We start from the raw sequence: 14761 nt of genomic DNA, 5'->3' as shown, positions 1-14761 counted from the left end.
GGTGCTGTAACAGTGTCTTTTGGGGCATGGGGGTGTGGCTCAGTGGTAGAGCATGCTTGAAGCCCAGGTTCCATTTCCAACACCACACACACATACACATGTGCAAGTGCATGTGCGCACACACGTGCACACACACACATGTATTGTGTGTGATTACATATACATGTCTACCCGTATAGCTTGATTTTCTTGGAAGTCCAGTTTTGAAAATAATCACATGAAGGGAATTTATTGGCACCTCCAGGGTCTGTAGTATGAACTGCTACCTTCTTGTTTGAGTGCGTGTCTGGAAACACGGGTGTGTGACAATGTAGCTGGCGGGTCTTGGGCTCCGTATGTACATATACCACTCTGATACTCTTTCAACGCTGTTTTATGCAAGAAATTATTGCAACAAAACTTGTGACGAAAGACCTAAGTAGCTACCTGTCACTGACTGTGGCATCTTAGACAAACAACTAACTCTACAGAACACCCCGAGGGCCACTGTCTCTCAGGACGGTTTGTTTCCCCACTGTTTCCTGACCATCCATCCTTGACCTCTAATATTCTTTTCAAAGATCAGGTCATTTCTGTTACACCATTCCAATACAGAATTGCCTGGGGGCTCCTCTGCATTACAGTTCCTAATGTCTCCTAATATATACATGGGGTACTTCCTCGGTGAAGGCAGAGCCCGCATTCCTCTGAGTAGGAGGCCACAGCTTCTCCAGAGCTGGGTTGTTTTCCAGATGCCTTTCGACGTCAGTTTCCTAGCACAGCAGCACCACGCCCTCCTCTTAGAGGAGCGCACAGATCTGCTGTGCCTGCTTAGAGTCTACCTTATCTTCTCACACAGCAAAGCGCTTGGGAAAACATCCTAAAGCTGGATGATCCGAAGGAAGTCCTTAGACACGAGTCCTTCCTCCCCCAGGCATGGTAGTGCGGTGTCAAAGGCTGTCACAGACTTGGAATATGCTACCACATTCATAAGCATGGGTAGCACAAACTCTAATTGATCTTCATAATAAAAACCCGGAGTCAGATACAGGAGTTAGTGGTGAAAGATCAGAGAAGCAAAGCAGCCAACTGCTGGAGAGTTCTTACCTCTACCAATGCTCAGACCAAAGGGGTGAACCTGCCTCTCTGGAACCTCAGACTGCTCCGAGCTCCTGTCTCCTCCCACCTTATATTCCTCTCTCTACCCAGCCCTATCACTCCTGCCTCCACTTCCCTAGTGCTGGGATTAAAGGTGTGTGCCACCACTGCCTGGCCTCTGTGGCTAACTAGCGACTTAGCTCTGCACTCTCCTCTTCAGGCAAGCTTTATTGTTGGATCACAAACGCAATATCACCACAAGCATGTCTAGCAGGAGAAAGCTCTGCGCTGGTTTTGATACGAGCCCTACAAAGGAAGCTTGAGTCCCAAAGCCAGGATTTCGCTTGTATATGTTAGTGCCCCAAGTCTGCTGTAGATAATACCGCATCCACAGTGGCCTAAAGCAAAACGTGTGTCTTCTACAGTTCTGTTTCGGCAGTCGGAAGTTAAAATCAGTCCAAGTCTTACCAAGGCTTTGGCATGGCTGGTTCCACCCGGAGGCTCCAGCAATAGCCTGTTTCCTTCTGCAGCCTTAGTGACCCCTGCACCACTTTGGTTCTGGGCCTGTTCTGAGTCTATCTGGAGCATCATGCCAGCCCCTGCTCCCACCATGCCATGACCTTTCCCCCCATGCAGCACGATCTCCTGCTCCTCCCCATGGGGACACTTAGGATGGTGACCTTAAAGGGATAATCTTCCCTTCCAAGACTATTAGTTACTGTCTGCAATGTGTCAGTTGAGGTAGACTGCACAGGTTGAGGATGTTAACTTAGGATGAGCCTAACTTACAGGACACACAGATATTTTGTAAAAACAAAAAATTTAGACATTGTCCATATATTCCTGAAGTTTATAGCGTTATTAGTTTTCGGTAATTTTCTTTTAACTTGTCTCTGTGTATGCAAAATATGTATTTATAATATGTAGTAACAGTCACTCCAAAATCTGGATTAGAACAATACATTTAAGAATGTTTTGTAGATGGAACTAAAACCAGACAGGATTATAGTATATATTAGATAGTTTAGAGATTGTTTGCAGAGTCATTGAATATGCCCCTCCCTGCAAAAACACACCACACATACACACACACCACACACTACATACACACACACCATACACACCACACCTATGCACACACAACTACTGTCCTTTCATGAACAAAGGCAAACTCTTCTTTTTTGAAACATTTTAAAGGAAATTTTACTAATTCGTTGGGAGGGGCATGTATTGCACTACACCCGTGAGCAGTTCAGAGGACAGACAGCTTGTAGATGAAGGTTCTACCCTGCGGGTCCTGAGGGTCAAACCCAAGCTGTAGAGAGTGGCAGTAAGTGTCTCTCCAGTGAGCTATCCCACTCGCCCTCAGAGGAACACACTTGGCCTCGTCAGGGTCACTATTGCTGTGATGAACACCATGACCAAAGCAACTTGGGGAGGAAAAGTTTGTTTGGCTCACACTTCCACATCAAAGGCCATCACTGAAGGAAATCGGGACAGGAACCTGGAGGCGGGAGCTGATGTAGAGGCCATGGAGGGGTGCTGCTTACTGGCTTGCTCCCTTTGACTTGCTCAGCCTGCTTTCTTATAGAACCCAGGATCGCCACCCAGGAATGTCCCTATCCACAAGTTAAGAAAATGTTCTACAGGTTTGCCTGCAGCCAGAACTTAGGGAGGCCGTTTCTCAGTCAGGGCTCCCTCTTCTCAGCTGACTCTAGCTTGTGCCAAGCTGGCATAAAACTCTTAGGGCCGTGTTTACTCTATGGGTTTTATGCGTAGTAGATGGGATGAAAACTAGACACATCAAGCTAAACTAATTGGATTCTTCCTTCCCAGGGATTTGGAACTTTGTATTCAGAGACATAAGTGCTTGACAGTTAAGTTCTGGTTCTTGGCTAAAATCTGAGCCCAGGTAGTGATTTCTCCTCCCTGTATTTGGAAAAGCAGAAAAATTGTCTGCTGAGAGAGCAAAAGGCATGTGTGGAGAAGGGATGAGAAGATGTGTCTGTCATTTCACAGCCGAGAACAAATGGGGAAACGTTGGTAGGTTCTAGCTCCCCTTGACGGTCAGGGGTCCGTTCTACTCAGCAGTCGGAACTATACCTGTGGTGTCCGGATAACTCCCTCTCCCTCTCTCCTCCCTCCCTCTCTCCCTCCCTCCCTCCTCTTCTCCCTCTTGCTCTCCACCCCTCACTTTTTCCTTTCTATTAACCATGTCTTCCTTCTTCTTCAGCCCACCAATTTAATTATATGTTTTTTATAATGAGAAGCAAATCCTCTAACACAGGATAGAGTCTTTGGTCTAAAAAATAATGTGCTCTGTGAGGGAAGATGGGGAGAGGGGAGGAAGGGAGGCGAGAGGACAAAAATGTATAGCTCGATAAAAACAATAAAAAATAATGTATTCCGATACTGGAATGGTAGTTTTATGAGGTATAGTATGGAATGTTAGCATTTATATATAAATGTATTTATTGGATCACAGGCAATTAATATTTCCTTCTCCTGATCAGTACTTTGGCTTAGTGCCTTGAAGCACCTCTCTTTAGTTGCTCCTGAAATATAAGGGTTTATTGCAAAGTATTCTAGAAGATATCACATTACTTGCGTGTATCTGTGTGTTGATACTTTTTATTAACACCCAGTCCATCCCCCTTTTCTATCACTATTCCAACCACTGGGATTCACCATCCTACACTCAGATCCGTCTGTGTGTGAAGGAGAAATGTGGGGTTTGCCTTTCTATTTCTGACTTATGTAATGTGAATTTCTTGATGTTCATCCTATGCACCGTCCTTTGTGGGTGAATAATACTCCTCTGTGTATGTATATCACATTTTCTTTATCACTCTTCTGTTGATGGGTATCTACACTAGTTTTTTGTCTTAGCTGGTGTAAATACTACAGCAGTAACGTGGGCATGTATGTCTCTCCGATTTCATTTCCTTTGTATATATAACTGGTAGTAGAAGAACCAGGCTGTGTGTTCTGTTTACGGAAATTCTTTAACATTCTCCCTAGCTGTACTCATTTACATTACCATGAGTAGTGAGAATTCCCTTCTCTGTGTGTGCAAATGTGTCAGTTTAAGCCAATTGTCTATAAGTTGTGCTGTTAAAACTATGTCCATTTACCTACAACTCAGTAAGTCTCTCTTTCCCTTTGCTGTTAAAACTGTGGATTTGTGGGCAGGAGAGACAGCTCAGTGCTTAAGAGAGTTTATTGCTCCGGCAGAGGACCAGGGCTTGATTCCCAGTGCCCACATGGGATCTGATGTCCTCTCCTGACCTCCATGGGTACCAAACACCCACACGATGCACACACATATACACAGGCAAAATACTTGTGCAAATAAAATTTTTAAAAGTTTAAATTAATTTAGATTTGAAAAGCATCTAAATTTTGGTGCTTTTTTAAATTTAAAGATTGTTTAAGACACAGGAACCAGTTGAGAAGCTTTCTCTAAAGTTTATAGTTTCACTGTTTGAACATCAATGTTTCATGGAAGGTTTTCTGTTGTTTCAGTTGCCAACCTTCATGTGTTCTTTGTTATGATTTAAGCTTTCCTGTCTGGAAAGCAGAGCAAGGTCTTGGGTTTGTCTTACAAAGAGTTATGGAACAACAAACAAACTTGGCCCGTGTATGTGCTGCTTTTCCAGGGTTCAGTCCGGAAACTCTCACCTGCTTGGTCAAATCACACGAGTTTGTTGACTTCACACTCATCTTGTTCTATAAAAATGAAACTTTGGTGTCATTCAGCTGAATAGTTTCTTTGCTTCGACCACAGGCTTGCTCTATTTTGCTCTACTTGAGAGAAAACACCCCATTGTTGTATACTTCCTTGGACAATTTCTGTTTGGCAAAAATCTTCATGGCCAACAGGTGTCTTTTTTGGTTTATGGTGGCAAAAAAAAAATCTGCTACTCCTTTACATTGCCCACAGATTTTTAGAGGCAAGGGTGGCCCTATTGCTCCTGACACTCAGTTCTGAAAGACGGGTAAGCTGCTCTAGTGTTGCTTCTCTGTGTGAAGGAAGGACGTCTGACTTTGTCCTCAGTGCTGTAGAAGTAGAACATCGAGTTCTTTGACAGGGAGGGATGCTTCAGTTGTTCTTAATTTCCTTTTATTTACTTTAGCTGGGTGAAAAAGTTACAAATGTTTCACAAAAGGATGGTTGGGAATGTAGCTTGATTGTTAAGAGTGTTAGCTTGCCATGCACAAGGCCAGGTAAAGGCCCCAGGGCCACACAAACAGAGCATGGTGGTGTGTGCCTGTAATCCCATCACTCAGGAGGCAAAGGAGGGAGACCAAAGGTTATCCTTCAATACATAATGAGTTCAAAGCCAGCCTGCATTGCACGTGCATGCATGCACATACATGTACACGTGCAAACACATATCATGCATGCACACACATGCTTGCATACACACAGACACACACATGCATGTACACACATGTACATGCACACACACATGCTTGCATGCATGCACACACACAAACGCCACTGGGGATAGATAATTGCCTTAGTCACTGTTCTATTGCTGTGAGGAGACACCATAACCAAAGTGACTCTTACAAAGGAAAGTGTTTAATTGGGGCTTTTTTATAGTTTCAGAGGGTTATTAAGGGCTTAATTACATTTTTGGAGGAGGGTTAATCCATGATAATCATGGCAGCAGCATAGTGGAACTCACGGTGCTAGAGCAATGCCTGAGAATATTATACTCTGACCCACCACAAGCAGCAGACAGAGAGACTGAAGTGAGGGCACTGTGCCTGGCATGGACTTTGAGCCCCAGTGACACACTTCCTCCAACAAGGCCACACCCTCTAATCCTTCTAATCCTTTCAAATAGTTCCATTCCCTGGTGACTAAACATCAAATATATGAGCCTATGGGGGCCATGCTTGTTCAAACCACCACAGTCCTGGATCACAAACAGCACAATTCCTGCCTCACGGGCTCACACATCAAGAGGGAAGAAGCCTGTAAAGGAGGCACGTGACAGACAAGATGATGAAGCCACAGTGAAAGCGACAGAAAAGGGCCTGAAACAATATGAAAGGGGCTGTTGAGTTTTACCCTGAGCCTGTTGCCCGCTGTGACTCACCTGTCTTAGTAAAAAGTACCATCTACACAGTAGGTCAAGCTCAAACCTGTAGCCATTTCCAAGGAGAGGAAGCCAGGAATGAAGAAACCAAGGCTTTACTCTGCTGAGCCATTGGTCAAACAGCTTTATTTATTAACCAATAAAAGCATCACATATACAGAGGACATCCCACATCATCTCCCCTTTTCTGTCTAGATAAAAAGTAAAGTTTTAACTTTAACATAGTAAAATTACATATAATAAAATAGGTATCAAGCAAGAGTTACAGTTACAATATTTTTGTGAGTCTGAAGTTTAAAATGCCATATTCCACAGGTCTTTGAAGTGTTGAAGATTATCTAACTGAAATATATCTGTACATATAGAAAACCTAACTAATATGACTATTATAGATGACTACCTATTAATCTGTATTTCTTAATTATACATTATATTCTTTTTTAATTGATTTTTATTGAGCTCTACATTTTTCTTTGCTCCCCTCTCTGAATCTCCCCTTCTCCCTTTCAACCCCTCCCCCAAGGACCCCATGCTTCCAATTTACTCAGGAGATCTTTTTCTACTTCCCATGTAGATTAGATCTATGTAAGTCTCTCTTAGGGTCCTTATTGTTGTCTAAGTTCTCTGGGATTGTGGTTTGTAGGCTGGTTTTCTTTGCTTTATATTTTAAAACCACCTATGAGTGAGTACATGTGATAATTGTGTCTGGGTTACCTCACTCAAAATAATGTTTTCTAGCTCCATCCATTTTCCTGCAAAATTCAAGATGTCATTATTTTTTCTGCTGTGTAGTACTCCATTGTGTAAATATACCACATTTTCCTTATCCATTCTTCAGTCAAAGGGCATTTAGGTTGTTTCCAGGTTCTGGCTATGATAAGCAATGCTGCTATGAACATAGTTGAGCACATATCCTTGTGGCACAATTGAGCATCCTTTGGATATATACCCAAAAGTGGTTTTACTGACATCCAAAGGGGTTGTACCAGCTTGCACTCCCACAAGCAATGCAGAAGTGTTCCCTTTCCCCCACAACCTCTCCAGCATAAGTTGTCATCAGTGTTTTTGATCTTGGCCATTCTTACAGGTCTAAGATGGAATCTCAGAGTTGTTTTGATTTGCATTTCTCTGATGACTAAGGATGTTTAACATTTCCTTAATCTCTTTCTTCCTCTGTGCTTCCTCCCATAATTCATTGACAAATTCAGAGACATTTTTATGTTCCTATTGTATGATCCATAGTTAGTTTGACAGCAGACAAAGGTACAGAGCTATGGAACGTTGTACCTGTATTTTCACCGCTATGGAACGTTGTACCTGTATTTTCACCGCTATAGAACGTTGTACCTGTGTTTTCACCAGGCTGCAGCTAATCACCTCATTATCTACCCATTATCTCCTCTCTTCTTATATAAGTTCCTTTTCAGTTACAATTATTAATTATCACTCGGTTATTATCAAAGCCTTTTCATAAAAATTATTAAATATGTGGAATATTTCCTTGTTTTTTTTCTTGTAGGAATATTCCAGTTCTAATATGGCTCATTAGTAATACTGCAGTAACATTACTATAGCTTTTAAAAATGAGAAGATATTTACAATATACGATCAACAAAAGATTAATATTCCTTAAACATATAAACTCCTCTAAAACAAACAGAATAACTGAGATGTTTAGAAATTAGGTAAAAGGGGAACCTTCCTTCAGGCTGCTGTGAGCATGCACACTTGATTTAACGGATATTTTAGCAAAGTTGAAACGCTGATTTTTTTTTAAGTCAGATATGTTTTAGGGGGCTGGGGAATGTTTTGAATTATTTGATAAAGAGGTCTGTGGAATCAGGTTTTTAACTACAACACCAAACAAGAACTCCAGCTTGAAGAGCGACTGAGGCTACTGCTTCGATAAACAACATGTGTCTCCTCACCGCCACGTTCCTCTCTTTGAGTCTATAATTAGTGCTAACCTAAAAAATGCTGCGAGGCTTCTTTTTTCTCCGTTCTCTTTACAGTTCAGTGAGAGAAGGAGTCTCGAAAGATGAGTCTTGGCTGGGATGTAGGTCGGTAGCGTGCTCAAGGCTTGGCTACACTCACCAGCACTGCATGAAGCTGACGTGGCTGCACTTGCCTGTTGCCCTAGCACTCTGGAGCTGGAGGCAAAAGGATCAGGGGTTCAAGGCTACCCTCGGCTGCTGAATGAATCAGAAGCCAGCCTGAGATACAGAGACTGTGTCCAAACAAAGTGGAGCTGTCTCTACTTTGTTTAAGAAATTGTGCTGCTGGGCAGTGGTCCTGCATGCCTTTAATCCTAGCAATCAGGAGGTAGAGGCAGGTAGATTAGTGTGAGTTTGAAGCCAGCCTAGTCTAGAGAGGGAGTCTCAGGACAACCAGGACTACGCAGAGAAACGCTGTCTTGAACCACCCTGCGAAGAAGAAGAAGAAGGAGAAGGAGAAGGAGAAGGAGAAGGAGAAGGAGAAGGAGAAGGAGAAGGAGAAGGAGAAGGAGAAGGAGAAGGAGAGAAAAAAAATTTTGGTATGATTAGGGGGTTAGTATGACCAAAAAGTAGCCCTTATATAGGTTTTTTTCTGAAGGGAAAAGAGATGTTACTTATACTTACGACAAATTATTGAATAGTTAAAAGCATTGGGACCTTATCTAAATGTGTTTTCACTAGTCAGTCTAGCCCACTCTTGACACGGGCCTGCTGTCCCCACCCTCCTTCCCACGCTGTACCCCCCTCTTCTGCCATCCATCTTCTAAACCCTCGCTCTTTGACCTCTAGAAGCCTTCTCCAACAGCAATTGGCCTTCCTTCACAGACTCACTCTCCTGACAAATAGTGTAGTTTGTCAGAGGTCAGATCTAGCTCCCTGCATTTCCCCACAGGCCCTCCCGAGTGCCATTGGCCATGGCTGTGGGTGTGATCCACATGCTGACAGCTCCCAGATGTCTGTCTCCATCCCTAGAGCCCCAGACCTGCACACACAATTGCCTGCTTGGCATTTCCATATCCAACCTCCACATTACCTCAAATTCAGCTTGCTCCGAACTGAAGGTGTGACATCCAGTTGACCCATCTGAAAACGGAAATGAAAAGGAAAGGAAGAAGAGAAGAACTCCACACCCACCCAGAAGGGAGCCACCCAGGAGCTCTCTTACCGATTTCTTTCCCCTCGGCCCTCACCTGAGATCTAAATAAACTAAGGAGTGGATGAGTCACCAAGAAAATATGTGTTGTGGTTTGAATAGAAATGCCCCCCATAGACTCGTGTGTTTGAATGCTCCATCCATAGGGAGTGCCATTAAAAGCTATATGGCCTTGTTGGAGTAGCTGTGGTCTTCTTGGAGGAAGTGTATCACTGTGGGGGCGGACTTTGAGGTCTCATACGTTCAAGTTCTACCCAGTGCAGCAACAGTTATTTCTGCCACCAGTGGATCGAGATGTAGAACTCTCGGCTCCTTCTCCAGCACCATGGCTGCCGTGTTTCCCACCGTGATGATAATGGACGAAACCTGAGTGTTCCTCTGAACTGTAACTGAGCCACCATGAAATGTTTTCCTTTATAAGAATTGCCCTGGTCATGGTGTCTCTTCACAGCAATAGAAACCCTCACGATGACAACAGGGATCAATATGTCAGACTTGCTCCTGATGAAACCCAGATTAATGAGATGTGTGGGGAATATCAGCGTCCAAACTTTGAACCTCAGCTTTTGGAAGATTTTTCTACCCATGGTGGGGAGGCGTGGTCAGGCACAAAGCCCCCGAAGCTCAAGCTTTCCTTTCTGAGCATGGGGGGGGGCGCGGGGGGGCAGCATCAATGGTGTGGAAGAAACCAGAGGCCTCGAACCCGACCAACGACTCCCTGCAATGACCAAGGGGTTTGCTGCGTGACTCACTGTGTCACACTGCAGCTTCCGTGACGAGATCCTTTAGTTTTTCCTTTTTTTTTTTTCCTCTTAAATTTTATTTTATTTGAGGGGCATTGCAGGAGGAGAGGGTGGGTTCGAAGCAATGGGGAAGTGAATGAGATCAAGATGCAGGATGTGACAAACACACTGAGTAAATAAAAAGAAAGAAAAAGAACCAACTTGGCCCCTTGCAGCCCAGAATATGCCAGACACACCGCTTAAAGAAGAGGCAGGAAGGTTAACCCTTCCAACTCCAGATCCCTCCCAAACTCATCCACCAAACGGGAGGAAGAAGGAATGAGGGATGAAGCGAGGAACACTGTTCGTTGTTTGAGACAATCTCGCTCTACATCCTTGGCCAGCCTGGGACTGCATTTGTAGCTCAGGCTAGCCTCCAGCTCAGAGTAACCATCCTGCCTCTGCCTCTAGTGCAAGTGTGACACCATGTCTAGCAAAGTCAGGGAAAGGCAAAGAAAAGATTTTTAAGAAAACAAGAGAAGAGAATTGTTCCCCTCCTAAAGATAGTACCATATCAAAGACTATTGATCTCTTGGACATCATGGCTTTGCCTTGTTTCTGTACAGCCCCCTGATACGTGCTCACAGCACCTCTTACCTGCTCAGCTACTGGAAACACTGTGCTCACCTCCTCTAAGCCACCCGTCCATGTACCCTCCCCACGGAGCTTTCACGGTGCAAACCTGATGGCTTCTTTCCTCCCACCTTTTTCCTTCCTGGTTAGCCATGGCTTCTATACCTTCTCCTTCCTGGTTAGGCAAGGCTTCTCTACCTTCTCTTTTTTGGTTAGCATGGTTTCCGTACCTTGCTCTTTCCTGGTTAGCCATGGCTTCTCTACCTTCTCTTTCCTGGTTATATAGTTTCTATAGCTTTCTCCTTCCTGGTTATCTTGGCTTCTATACCTTTCTCCTTCCTAATTAGCCACGGCTTTGGGCACTAAGACTCAGACTCTTTGTAAATCCTGGCCATATCTGCTTCTCCATAGCCTTATATTAGTAGCTGCCCTTGTTCATGAGCTACTATTCCACGGGCTCTTTCAGTTCTTAATCTCGCTGAATCTCTCCTGTCGAAGAGCTATAACCTGTGTCTCTACAGGGCCTTATTTCCTACTTCCAGCTCTTGAGACAGGGTTTCACGCAGCCCAGGTTGGCCTTAGACTCTTTATATAACTGAAGATGACCTTAAATTCCTGCTCCTCGTCCTGCCTCCTCCTTTTAAGTGCTGATTATAACACCACGCTCAATTTGTATGTACTGGGGATCAAACCAGGGTCTAGCCAAGCATTGGGTCACATTCCGAAAGCTTTGCAACTCTTGTTGTTGTTGTTTTTTGATTTTTCTCAACAAGGTCTCATTATGTAGCTCTAGTGTCCTGAAACTCACTATACAGACCAGGCTGGTCCCATAATCACGGAGATCTGCCTGCCTCTGCTTCCCGAGGGTTGGGTTTAAAGGCGTGGACTTTAAACCAGCTTGCAATTCTTAACATTAATTCCTACTCAATCTCCAGGTCTAGGCTAATGTTCTCCTCAGGGATGATGTACCACTCAAGCCTCTCAGAGCATCATGTATTTCCATTTCATGGTAGTTTTCTTAAGTTCACATTTTAAAAATAAAAATAATGTCCTTATTTATGTGTGTGCGCACACGTAGTGGTCAGAGGATGACTGGCAGGGGTCTGTTTCCCAGGACGAGATCTTAGGCGATCAGGCTTGGCAGCCAGTCCCTTTACCTAGCAATCTTATCGACCCTAAAGTTCATTTTTATGTATGATCATTTGGCAGCCTCTGTCTATTAGGCTCTGAGCTGTGTGATGAAGGCAGATCTCTGTTCCCAGATGTCACAGCTGGCTGCAGGTTCCTGGTCTGTAATATTGACAAGCCAGGGACAGGTGGAGGCGTTGGCACTGGACTGTGGGGTGCCAAAGATTAAACAGAAGCGATGACTTTTAAAGGAGAGCCAAGATTCGGGGTTAGGTTCAGATGTGGGGAAAGCGTTCTCCGCAGGAGGAACAACAGATACATGGGAAACGTAAGAGATGAACGTGGAGCCGCACAGTGTGCGCCTTGCGGAGCCGAGCACGAGGGTGACGGGAGCCAGGAGAGCGATGGCCACAGTTCCGTACAGAGTTTGGAATTTATCTTAAGGGCAATGGTGGACGAGCCCTTGGGATTTTTGCTTGTTTCCTTTGTTTTTAATGTGGTATTGGAAATCACTTGGAGGGCTTCACTTATCCTAGACAAAAACCCTCCACCATTAATATACTCCTGGCACTCTTTGAAGGGTTTTTACAAAGGCACGCTCAGATCGGCATTTCCTGCCTGCTGGGAAAGGAGGTTTTAAAGGCAGGCACCACAGTGGTCTAGGTAGAGACTGGTGGGGGCAGCAAGGGTAGAGAAAGGAACGGACTCTGGTTATCCATAACTGAAGAGGTACAAGGAGCAGTCCCGGACAGATCAGCACTTGGGTGGACGGTGGTGACTTCACTGAGACTGTGGGCACCACAGGGAGCTTTCAAGGGACTATGAAAGTGGGGTTTAAAAATCCTAATCTTGAGGCATTCATTAAGAGATTTAGAGAGAAGTTTGCCCCTAAACAACTGAAAATACGAGTCAGCTGAAGACAGAGATAATTCATACAGGAGATCTGCCAAGTGGATAAAAATTTTGACACCATGAAAATGACAGGCACTGGATGAGAGCCTGAAGGAGGACAATGAGGGAAAAAGCCCCTCAGGTGGTCCGGGGATCCCACGTACACCGATAGATAGGACCCTATGCGTTCAGGAGGCATGCCATACAGTCAGGACACTGCGTCCTCTTATGGTGCGCCTCAGGTCCCCAGAACGGGACTTATAGATGGTTGTGAGCTTCCGTGTAGGTGCTAGAAACTGATATACATGTACACACACTGTATACACATGGAGGTCAGAGGACAACTTTCAGGTGCTCTCCTCTCTGCTGCGCAGGTCCTGGAATTGAATTGCAACACCAGGCTTGTGGCGAGGGTTTTACACCAGGCTTGTGGCGAGGGCTTTACACAGGCTTGGTGGTGAGGGTTTTACACCAGGCTTGGTGACGAGGGTTTTACCTGCCCAGCCATTTCACTGTTCTCCACACTTTGTTTTTGTTTTGTTTTGTTTTGTTTGTTTGTTTGTTTTAGTTTTTCGAGACAGGGTTTCTCTGTGTATCTATGGCTGTTCTGGAACTCGCTTTGTAGACCAAGTTGGCCTCAGACTCACAGAGATGTGCCTGCCTCTGCCTCCCTGAGTGCTGGGATTGAAGGCATGCACCGCCACCGCCTGGCTTGGTTGCTCTATTTTTTGAGGCATAAGCTCCTCACGGAACCCCGGGCTGAGGTTTCAAGTAGGCTGGCTCATGAGCCCTGGAGACCGCCCGTCTCCACTTTCCAGCCTTGGAGCTGCTGATGTGTGCTGTTGCTACCACAGGCTTTCCGTGCATGCTGAGGTTGGAGCTCGGGTCCTCGGGCTCAGGAGCAAATACTTTATCCACTGAGCCATCTCCTCGGTCCCTCCTCCACCTCTCCCTCTCCTTCTCTTCCTCCTTCTCCCCCCCTTCTCTCCCTCTTCTTCCTTATTTCTACTTTGTGTTAATGAACTGTCTGCCCACATGTATATCCATAGACCACGTGTGTACATTTCCCGCGGAGGCCGGGAGAGGGCGCTAGATCTTCAGGAACTGGCGTTAGAGTTGGTTGTTAGCCACCAAACGGGTGCTGGGAATTGAACTCTTGCCCTCTGAAGAGCTGCTGAGCCTTCTCTCCAGCCTGACATAAATCTTTAAAACAAACCCAAACACCGAGGGGCGTAATTACTCCCAAGGACGATGAAACTGAAGCTAATAGAACAAAGTCACTCTTCCTAAGAAAGACACACAGCAAACTGCCGGGGAGTGATGGGCAGACAGGCCCGCTGATCCTGAAACCCAGGCTTTTAACCACCACCTCTCCCCGAAGAAGTAACCGCTTTTCCAGACATCTGTGGAGACTTTTTTTTTTTTTTTTAAACTGGCTGCTTTCCCAACTTATCTCAAATTATAGCTCTCGTGGCTGCTGCCTGCTCTCATTCCAAGAATGCTTTGTTCTGGCGGGGCCCCTCCTGCGCTGCCTGCCCAGCTTTCCGCTCAGCCCCTCGCCCCAGCCTGCCTGCCTCAGCTGATTCTGGGTCCTTAATTGGAAGTCCCATAGAGGATTACCAACACCTAGTGTGGTGTCCCTTCAGCGATCTGAACTGTGGGGTCCATCGGGAATCGTGGGGGTCTGCTTTAGAGCTGGGTGCTGAATTAGTAACCAGATCCATACCAAAAGCTGGGGGCAGAGAAACTCCGTTTCCAGGAAGGTTAGCCTGAAATACCTGGTAGGCCAGTCTTTCAAGACCGTCAATCAACCCGGCCTCGGTAAAGAGAGGGAGCCAAGGTGCCGCGGGAGGGGGGAGGCACTCTTCACGGGACATCACAGATAAATCACAAAACAAACTCTTGAGGAACTGAGTCGTTTCTGTAAGTATGTATTCCATTATCTAAACAGAAAAACCACTGAGCACGCTTTGGATGCGGCAAAGATCTCCTATCTCAGCAGTTGCGGTCTCAAGCTGGGTGTAGCAAAAGCCTGCAGCCCTAGCGGCAGAG

This window comes from Alexandromys fortis, unplaced genomic scaffold (genome assembly GCF_014885135.2).
Source record: "Alexandromys fortis isolate MF-2015 unplaced genomic scaffold, M_Fortis_MF-2015_v1.1 scaffold_87, whole genome shotgun sequence".
Taxonomy (NCBI): Eukaryota; Metazoa; Chordata; class Mammalia; order Rodentia; family Cricetidae; genus Alexandromys; species Alexandromys fortis.
Note: the sequence above shows the minus strand (reverse complement) of the source record.